Genomic DNA, 9,766 nt, shown 5'->3' with positions numbered 1-9,766 from the left:
ACTTAGTTCCCTAGTATACCAACCAATAAAAAGTTCTTAATCACATACATCACATAAATCACAAGTTACAGCTTCGTATTTAATCCACTGAGAAAACACTAAGCAGTCTAAATTTTGCATGCTTAGTCGCCGATCTTGGTAGTCGGTGCACGTGCTTTTAATTGTCCGATTCCCGGGTGCGTTTGATTTAATGCAATTGTAAGATTACATTTTGAATGAACGATTTATGAATATATGTTACTGTAGACTTCATACTATTTGATGACAGTTCCTAAAATACTGACCAGGTCTATAGAATTTATTGTATACTAGAAAACAAAGCTACTTTATGGATATGCCCCTCATTATATGACAATAATATTACATATATTATTTTATTTATTATATATATATATTCATTTTGCTTCTCGACAAGGTATTTTTGGTCGGTAGTGCCCTGAAAATGTTTGGATTCCCCCCTCTTTTCCAAATTAAAATTGCTTCCTTCGGGCATAAATATATGCGCGGATCCAGGAAATTTCCGCAGGCACAGATACAAATTATTTTGTCAAGCAAACAACTTTCCTTACTATTTCACAAGGGGTCTGTGTTTTCTATAAGGAGGGGGTTTCCAACAGTTTAATTAGACTGGGGTTTCAACATTTCCTTAACCCCCCCCTTTAGATCTGCGAAGGCAAACTTCATCATATTATTATAAATTTTACGTTCTTGACGTTGTTTTCAGGTAATATTGAACGTGCTGGAATAAGTTTTTTTTAAAAAGTCAACTCCCCTCCTCACACAATTATTTTCTTTTTTTGTGAAATGAGATTTCAGTCTTAGACTAATTAAAATTAGCCCTTACGTTGTTTTTTTTTTAATTATTTAACATTTTAATTGTTATGCCACAGTCTAATTAAAATTAGCCCGCCCAATACGTTTTTTTTTTTATTGTTGTGCCATAACAAAAATTAAAACGGAGAAAACGGAGGGCTATATTTTAATTCGAGTGAATGAGAGTTTTGTACGCCTGTCAGGTATCTAATTACTGAATAAGTGGTGAATATGACAATACATTGTGCTTATTATCATATAATTGCAATTAATTGATTATGGGCATTTTGGGAGTGCATGATCATAAGATCTTTTTTCGGATTCACCCCCTTGTAAACGTATTTCGAATGACAGGAAATATGTACTGGATCCGCCTCTGTTCGGGCACCTGCAACCGCTAGATACAGTACTCCTGTGTGTTTGTACTATGTATATACCACGGTATACAGTTCCAATCGATAACAATAGAGGGTAGTCTGAAGATGTATACACGGTCCAATTCATTACGGCCGAAACACTGAAAAGGGCAATCTTGAACTGAATCTCCCATTCTTTCTTTCAAACAGACACTTTCACATGTTTTAATTTGATGAAAAAGCATACAGATATAAAGTAGTATCTACTACTATATTTATATAAATATGAGCAAATTTGAGTGAGACTGATAATTTTGATAACTTAACGGGGGCAAAGGTGCAGTGCTTGTTTAAAATGCAATTGAAATTAGTTGTATTACTATAATACAACCAGGGACCTATATACTAGTATATAAGTCCCTGATACAACACCATAGTCACCATATTGTTACTCAATGCAATTTTTTGTTAATTTTACCACTTCAACCTTTTTATCACCATGATCACCACAAGCATTACACCGTGTCACATCTGAAAACAATTCCTAACAAATTAATAAAATAATATTCCATCACACAGGAATAAAAATTATGCTATGTGTATGTTATTTACAAATGTGTGTAATTAACAATTATCGTTGTTACTTAGCGGTGACAGTGAAAACACTGATACAAGTTTGTAATCATTATCATTAACTGAACCATTTGTAGTTCACCTGGTCCTAACTGCTCAAAGGAGGCCTACCATTTACTGTAAAAACAATACGATACTACTATAGATATGTTATTTTAAAAACGTTACGTCACTGCATGCCAATTATCTTATTTACTGTGAAAACAATACGATACTACAACTATGTTATTTTAAAAACGTTACGTCACTGCCAATTATCTTAAAATGAAGAAAAAATAATTTTACAAAAAAAAAAAAAAAAAAAAAAAAAAAAAAAAAACTCTCGCTTTGAAGACATGCAAGTGATCATTGGATTAAAGAAAACCACAAATATCATGCAATTATTTTAATTCTACTGGCTAAAGCTTTAATCATGTTAATGAAATGATTAAGAGAAACCTATAATTAGATGTTGACCCCCCCCCCCACCACCACTATTATAGTCTTTCGGTTTGGTAAATTTTCATTCAGATGCTGGTTAGCCCCCCCCCCCCCACAACACACACACACTTCTTGCTGTGTAAGCCCAAACACTGGCAAATTTTCAGGATTTGAAAAACAAGGTACCAAGAAGTAAGAGAAAGGTCCAGCCCCCCCCCCCCCTCAATAGGATTTAGATTTTAGGGGGGGGGGGTAAGTATTTTTGGGAGGCGCCCCTTTTAAAAAGAAACATTAGTACGGATCCGAAGAATATTTACTACCTTTAAAGAAGTAGAAGTTTTGACATGAACAAAAGGACAATGGCCACCCTGCCAAGCCCCCTTCAGGGCTTGTCTTCTTTTTCACTTCTGGCATGTCTGCTAGCCGTGAAATTTTTAAATCGGGTTAATATGTCTCTGATATTAAGGAGTTCGTAAAGGTTCTAAAAACAAATGTTAACATTACAGAAAAAAGAGCATTTCAATGACAAATATATAGATGCTTCGAACTCAGAAAATTTAATCCAACCATTGATAAGCTTGGATAATCATTACTAATTATAAATTATGTGTAAGTTTAGTCGTTGGTTATTTTTATGTAGTATGACCGTGATTTTCAAAGTCTGAAATATACAACATTAATTTTGAGTTCACATGTACTCTCTTATATTACACAGCCTTCGTTATTTTTGCAATGCTACCATGCACTTGCATGAATACAGGACTACCAATATCAGGGTTGTCCCCAAGAATTAAAATAGCAGGGAACACTGATGGGGGTCTCGGGTTCCTCCTCTACATGTAACAGGGATTTGAGTGGGAATGCCAGATTAACCGCGCGGGACATTATGTCTTTAAAGGCGGGGAAATTCCCCGGCTCCCGGGTCTAAGGGACAATCCTGTCAATATTATGTAATGACAGATATCGATTGGTGTGAAGCCGAATTCTTGAATATATGTCTTGATTTCGATATGCCGCTATTAGCCGGTAATTCTATAAGGTGTGAATTCAGCCCTGCGGGTGAATTTTGCAATCGATTTTCAATCAAAGGTGTGAATTGAAAGATCGATAGCATGCAGTATTTTAAATCACTGATTAATTGTACCCCCTATTACATGATTTCCGTGCATTTGCATGGGATGAAATAGTATTTAACGGTTTCAAGAATAAAATACAAATTAATCTACCGAAATGCCAGTATACATGTACGTACATTGTACCATGTCATATAGTTTGCATATCCCGTACCACAAAAGATTTGTTTTGAATACATTAAATGGATTGGAAACAAATTTATATAACTTCGTAAGTTCCTCTTAGAACAACATTTATTAAAGGCAGACCCCCCCCCAAAAAAAAAAGATTAAAAAAAAAAAATCAATGGCTTTATGTATTAATGAATCAGTTTAGCCATATAGTTTAATTTTTCTAGTTAACAAAAGAAATTAATGTAACTTGTTATGAATTATTTCATCATGATTGTAAATCATTGTCAATTCTTAACATTTGTAACCCTGACCTTCTTGGAGAGGACTTATATAGGTCATGCCTGATGTCCAATCTGATGTCCAATCCAATTATGTAAACTGACTTTACATAATAAAATACTGATTAAATTAATAGTTTAATTTTTCATTCAAAGTTTCTCGAATAAGAATTTTAAACATAGCTAGATTATTTTTTTTAAAATATGTACAATTTTGTTTAATGTTTGATGTGTTTAGAAATTTGATATTTCTATCATTTACAAACAATTAAATGATTAAATCCAAAGTCTTTTGGAAGTCCGATTTCCTTGTCTCAAAGTTACAAATAAAATTAATGATCCGATTGGGAAGGGGTGGCGGATCACAGTCACGCTTTCGTGAACTGTGACAATGGCTGATTATCGGGTGTAAACAGAGGTGAACATCGATAGCAGATATATACACATTGTAAGTTCATCGATGTGTAGCGGATGTGTTCATATAGGATAGGACTATACATGCTATAGGGGAAGGGGTGCTTTATGCGATCTAATGCGTTTGCCATGCTGAATTAATTATTTTTTCTTTATTTTCACATTAATTTTCGGACGTCATTTTGCATAGTTTTCAGGTTTCTTCGAAAGATATAGATGTCTAGAACAAATGTGTTGTAAAAACAATGATTACAAAAGAATTCACTGATTAAGTTTTTGTTTGTGTACTTTGGTTTGCTGAAAGAATAAAAATAAGCAAATATAGACCAGAACTATAAAGGGTCCAGTTTTTCTGTTATATATATAGTCACAGTCTACGATAATATGAAAAGGTTAGAAAATATCCGAACCCCTTCTATATTGTTATGTTTGCTAATTGCTAATTGTTCTACATGTAATTAGGAGCTCTCGAGGATTCAACCCCGTATAATAAAAGATTCTGAAAGCAAAAATCTATTTAAGAAAGATAATCAAAAAAGGGGGGGGGGGTGGTTAACTTCTTTGGGCTAAATAGCCATGTATGCGGTACATGCGTGTAAACGTGAATAAATCAAGGTAATTAATTGATAGGAAATGATGTTTGTATAGAAAAAATTGGATGTATCATTTATGTCAAATTAACAACATATCACTTTTATTTTAGGGGAAAAGAGGGAAAAGGAGGGACGGAAAAATTTCGATCTAACTATAAACGATATAATTGTTTTCTCGAAACTTATTAATTGCAAATAAAACTAAGAAGTAAAATCAGAGCTACGATAAAACTGTGTTATGAACGTGTTAATTCAGTTCTTTATTCCGTGGGACTTCATTCCGTGTTATAAGCAAAGTCACCCAAAACATCATCGTAATAGCCCACGCAGCTACTGAATAATCAGATAATTATATAGCCATGCAAGACCGCCCAGGTTTTCCACTTATATAACATTTCAGCATGTAGCTTTCATTGCGTTTTATTTAGCTGATCAGGCAAAAAAAAAAAAAAAAAAAAAAAAAAAAAAAAAAACACAGAGAACGATTTCGCAAGTATCATATTATAAGTAAAAAAACGTACTAAATAATTGTCATCATTCTAAATAAAAAAAAAAAGGTACCAGAAAAAAATACTTTGGATTCCGATTTAAGATTTCTCTGTGTTGTTCATGTTTTAGTCAACACTTGGTCCAAGTCAGAAGAGCGCTTTATGAACAGAATAGAAACATCACCTGTCGGCTATCCCTATCGTAGAAGTCTATTGTAACAAGGATTAATTAATGCAAGTTTTAAATCAATCTATTTGATTTAGCATGTGTGAATTACTCCACTAACATCACCAGTTGACCTGTCCATTCTGCTGTCATTACAGACAAGCAACTTTGTTTACATGTAACTGATGTAAGTTATTGGCATGCTATAAATCCTGGCAAGTTGAATGGGGACCTATATAACTTTATTTAGGCCTGTATATACCTGAATGGAACATGACAAAAAATATTTGGTTTATTTTTGACACATGTATGTACAATTTGTTGATAATATAGTACATTAGGTTGTGAGCATTTGAAATTAAACTGTAAAACACTTTGTTTATTGTACAGTTGCATGATTGACTCTCATCAGTATTTTATGAAGTGAATATTAGGGGAGGGGTGTAATTTATATTAGGTTTCTGTCTTACCCGAGGCAAGTTTAATAGATGATCAAGATCCAGAAATTGATGGTGGATCCAAAGGGAATGGGATTCAAGATTTTGAAGATATTTATTGATTACTTATTTTAAATGTAACGTCAAATATCAAGACTTTAAATCAATATGAATATTTTTAATGGGTGACTGGGATCCAAAATATTGGTAGGTGGATCTTGGGATAATTTCTTTTTCTTTAATAATTATGTCTAATTGACTTCAAAGTCATGTGTGAACAAGATCCAAACTTATGAATGGTGGATCCAAGGGGAGTGGACATTAAAAATTTTAAATATATGTGGTGGATCAAAGGATTTTTATATTTTATTTCAGGGTATATAACTGTTTAGGTTTAGATATAAAACATTTAGCTTACTAGAAATGGATGACCATGATCCAAACTTATGAGTGGTGGATGTAAGGGGAGTGGGGATAAAAATTTGCCAACAGCTAGAAATGATTAAAAAGAGTTAACTATTTTCTTGACTATTTCATATGAAACTTTTTTAAACACGTTCCCATGAAATTAAGGAATAAATACACAAATAAATGAAAATATATATTTGTAATAACTATTAACTATTATAGAAAGACAAAGAAGAAAATGATGCATTTAAAAAGACAGTCTTTAGGAATTATCTTAGAGAAAATAAATATTGATATATGGGTTTTTTAACCCCTTGATGAAGAAATGTGGGGGAAAAAACCCCACATTACAATATAAGCAACACATGGGTTAAAAAACCCCACACTGAATTGTATGGGTAAATTTTCCCCATGGGCAAAATTTTAAACCCCATGGGGTTTTTGTGGGGTTTTTTATGGGGTAATTTTAAGTACATGTTTCCCCATGGGATTTTTATCTTTGCCACTTAATATCTCAAAAACTAGCTAAAAATGTTGGATTTTTTATTTCATAAATCAATTTAAATATAAAAACCCCACCATTTAAAAAAAATCCTAAGATAATAGCTTTAAAGGAAAAGGGTGCGCAAGTTCGGAAAAATGTCCATTCCGAAGTTGTCCGTCCCACTGTTAATCATTCTTTCTATATTTTCAATATCTGAAGTTTACATTGATGTCAAACAAGGACGATCGTTAATTACCGATTAAAAAATTTAATTTCATTTATCTATTCACTTACAAATTTCTTTAAAAAAGAATTATGATTTAACACATATCGAGAATTTAGATTTATTCTAGACCGATAGAAAAGTATATATGATTTTTAAACGGTTAGGAAATTTTCTTTTTAAATCAGTAATGAAAATTGAAATACAATTCTTTTTTTCCTTCTCTCATTGAACATCTTAAAGTTAATGTAGCTTATTTTATCAATATTTTGTGATCTTATTGATAATTTAAATTATTTTTTTTTTTAAATCAAATCAATGGCCAACAATTATCACCTAGATTTAAACTGAGTTTGCGGAGACTAGGTGTATGTACATGCTTGACCACAGCCTATTGTTTCCCTGAGGTAGAAAATCCTCTCAAATAACATAGAATATACAAGAAAAATACAGTCGCAGGTGTCTTCGCGACACGTGTCTCCACCTGTGGCACGTGAGAACAGGTGCCCGCGGTTACAAGGGTCAGCGCATTGATTGAATTTTATCTGACCAGTTTACACTGATTTTTCAAAATAAATGTTGTATTAAATCTTCTCTATTAATTCCAATCCACGTGTCTTAATGAGTTTTACCGAGACTAAAATGTTAAAAATTTTCTAATTTGGGTTTTACGGTCACAGAATGCTCAATTTTATTACACAGAATTACACGAAGAGTTTTTTTTATTATTCTTTTGATTCACGTTTCCAAAATGTCTATTATCGGGAAAATAGATGTAAACCACAGCATACGTGTTTTCCATATCTGGGAAACATGCTGGAAACTACAGGTTGCTTACTTCCATATCGGGAATCTACGTGGAAATAACTACTGCATGTTTCCACGGTTTCCCATATTGGGAAACTTACGGGAAACCATAGGTTGATTGTTTCCATATCGGGAATATACGTGGAAACCACTATGTGGTTTCCATAAAATGGAAACTATATGGAAACTACTGATGTCACGACTCCCATATGTTTCCATCGGGTTTCCAAATTAGAGAAACCTGGCTTTTCATCCTGTGAATGACAAAGACAGTCGTAGTATTTTAGGGTTGGTGAAAGAAAATTAAACAGAAAGAGAAAATTATCAGACATAACAGCCTTATTCAATGAAAACAGAGACTCTGCTATATCTAAACAGACAGTCCAACGAAATTTGTACAAACAGGGGTATTTCAGAAGAGTAGTTAGAAAGCGCATCAGAATTCGCGAAGTGAACAGAAAAGCACGGCTCTCCTGGTGTAGAGAAAACAGATACAAAACTATAGATAATTATTGGAACAGGGTAATCTTTAGTGATGAATGAAAAGTGGACGTTGGGACTTATTTGGAGAAAGGTGGGTGAAGAGTGGATGCCAGGCGCGTAGCCAGAATAGAAATGATGTGTACGCAGAGAACGGCAGGGGGTTCGGTGGGTGGGAGGTGGGTCTTGAAATATAGAATTTGCCAGCCAGGAAAAAATTACAACTTTAAAAATATTGACAAGCAAGGACGAAAAAGGAAGATTGTCAAAATTCGAAGTCCTATTTCTTGTGTGTGTGTGTTTGTTGAAAAGGGGGGGGGGGGCGTGTCCATCTTTCACAAACCAAATTTTTTATTAATACGTTACCAAATTACCATAATGATGATTTAACAATGGTGCAACAAACAGTGCTGGTCCACCCTTTCAATGTACATTTTCAATAGTAAAAGGTTAGGTTTTGGGAATAAGTAGGGGGAGGCTCCCCTGATACTACGTGCCTGCTGTGTGAGGGCGCAAAGGCTCCGAGTTTTACCAAATATTTCATTCATTTTCTTGAAATATAAAAATTATTCCATTTAGTTTTTGTTTTAGGAAGTAAAAGACATACATGTAGTAATATTTATTGTTTTAACGAAAATTAATATTCCATAGAAATTTATTGTACATATATTTAAGGCTAAAAATTTAACCGATATATGAATTGGTATCATATAATCATTCTTAACGTTTAAAAGCACGTATACAAAACTTTAATTATGAACAAAAAAATATCGTATTGTAAATCATACTAGTAGTTCATAGCATTCAACGGTGTGGCTGAAATTTAATTTTTCAAAGATCTTTAAAAAAAATATCAATGGATAATAGAACAATGACAAAATAATGAATGATTTATTTGGAATTGGCAGTTATTAAATAAAAGATTTCAAATTTTATCATACAGCCATAATAATTTAAAATTTAAATCGACACAATATGACACAGAATAATTTGAAACACGAATATTTGTTGTGGTGGTACTGAAATTTTTTTCTACGAATAATTCTTTTTTTTCTGAAAATGATGTGTACGCACTTGCGTATTTGCAGCTACGCGCCTGGATGCCATGTTGTCTCTCGCAACCTCCGACACCGAAGTTTTGTTTAATGATATGGGGCTGCATTACTTTCAACGGTGTAGGGACTGTGATTTTTGTAGATGGTAACATTAATGCTCAAAAATACATTAATATAATTGAAGAATAACTTTGGCAAATATAACATGCCGTTTTCCTCGAAATAACTATATATTTCAAGACGACAACGCCCCTATTCACAGAGCACGAATAGTTCAAGAATATAAATTACAGAATAATATGCATTCAATGGTTTGGCCCGATCAGAGTCCTGATTTGAACATTATTGAAAATATCTGGTTGAGACTGAAAAGAGAACTGAAAAACGGCAACGAAATATTCTTGTGTAAAAATCAGCTGGAGGCAGCCATTCGACGTATCTGGATAAACATCCCGATTTATTAT

Source organism: Saccostrea echinata, unplaced genomic scaffold, assembly GCF_033153115.1.
Source record: "Saccostrea echinata isolate AGI-Se365-2 ecotype Australia unplaced genomic scaffold, CSIRO_AGI_Sech_v1 ptg000004l, whole genome shotgun sequence".
Taxonomy (NCBI): Eukaryota; Metazoa; Mollusca; class Bivalvia; order Ostreida; family Ostreidae; genus Saccostrea; species Saccostrea echinata.
This window is presented reverse-complemented; position numbering follows the sequence as displayed.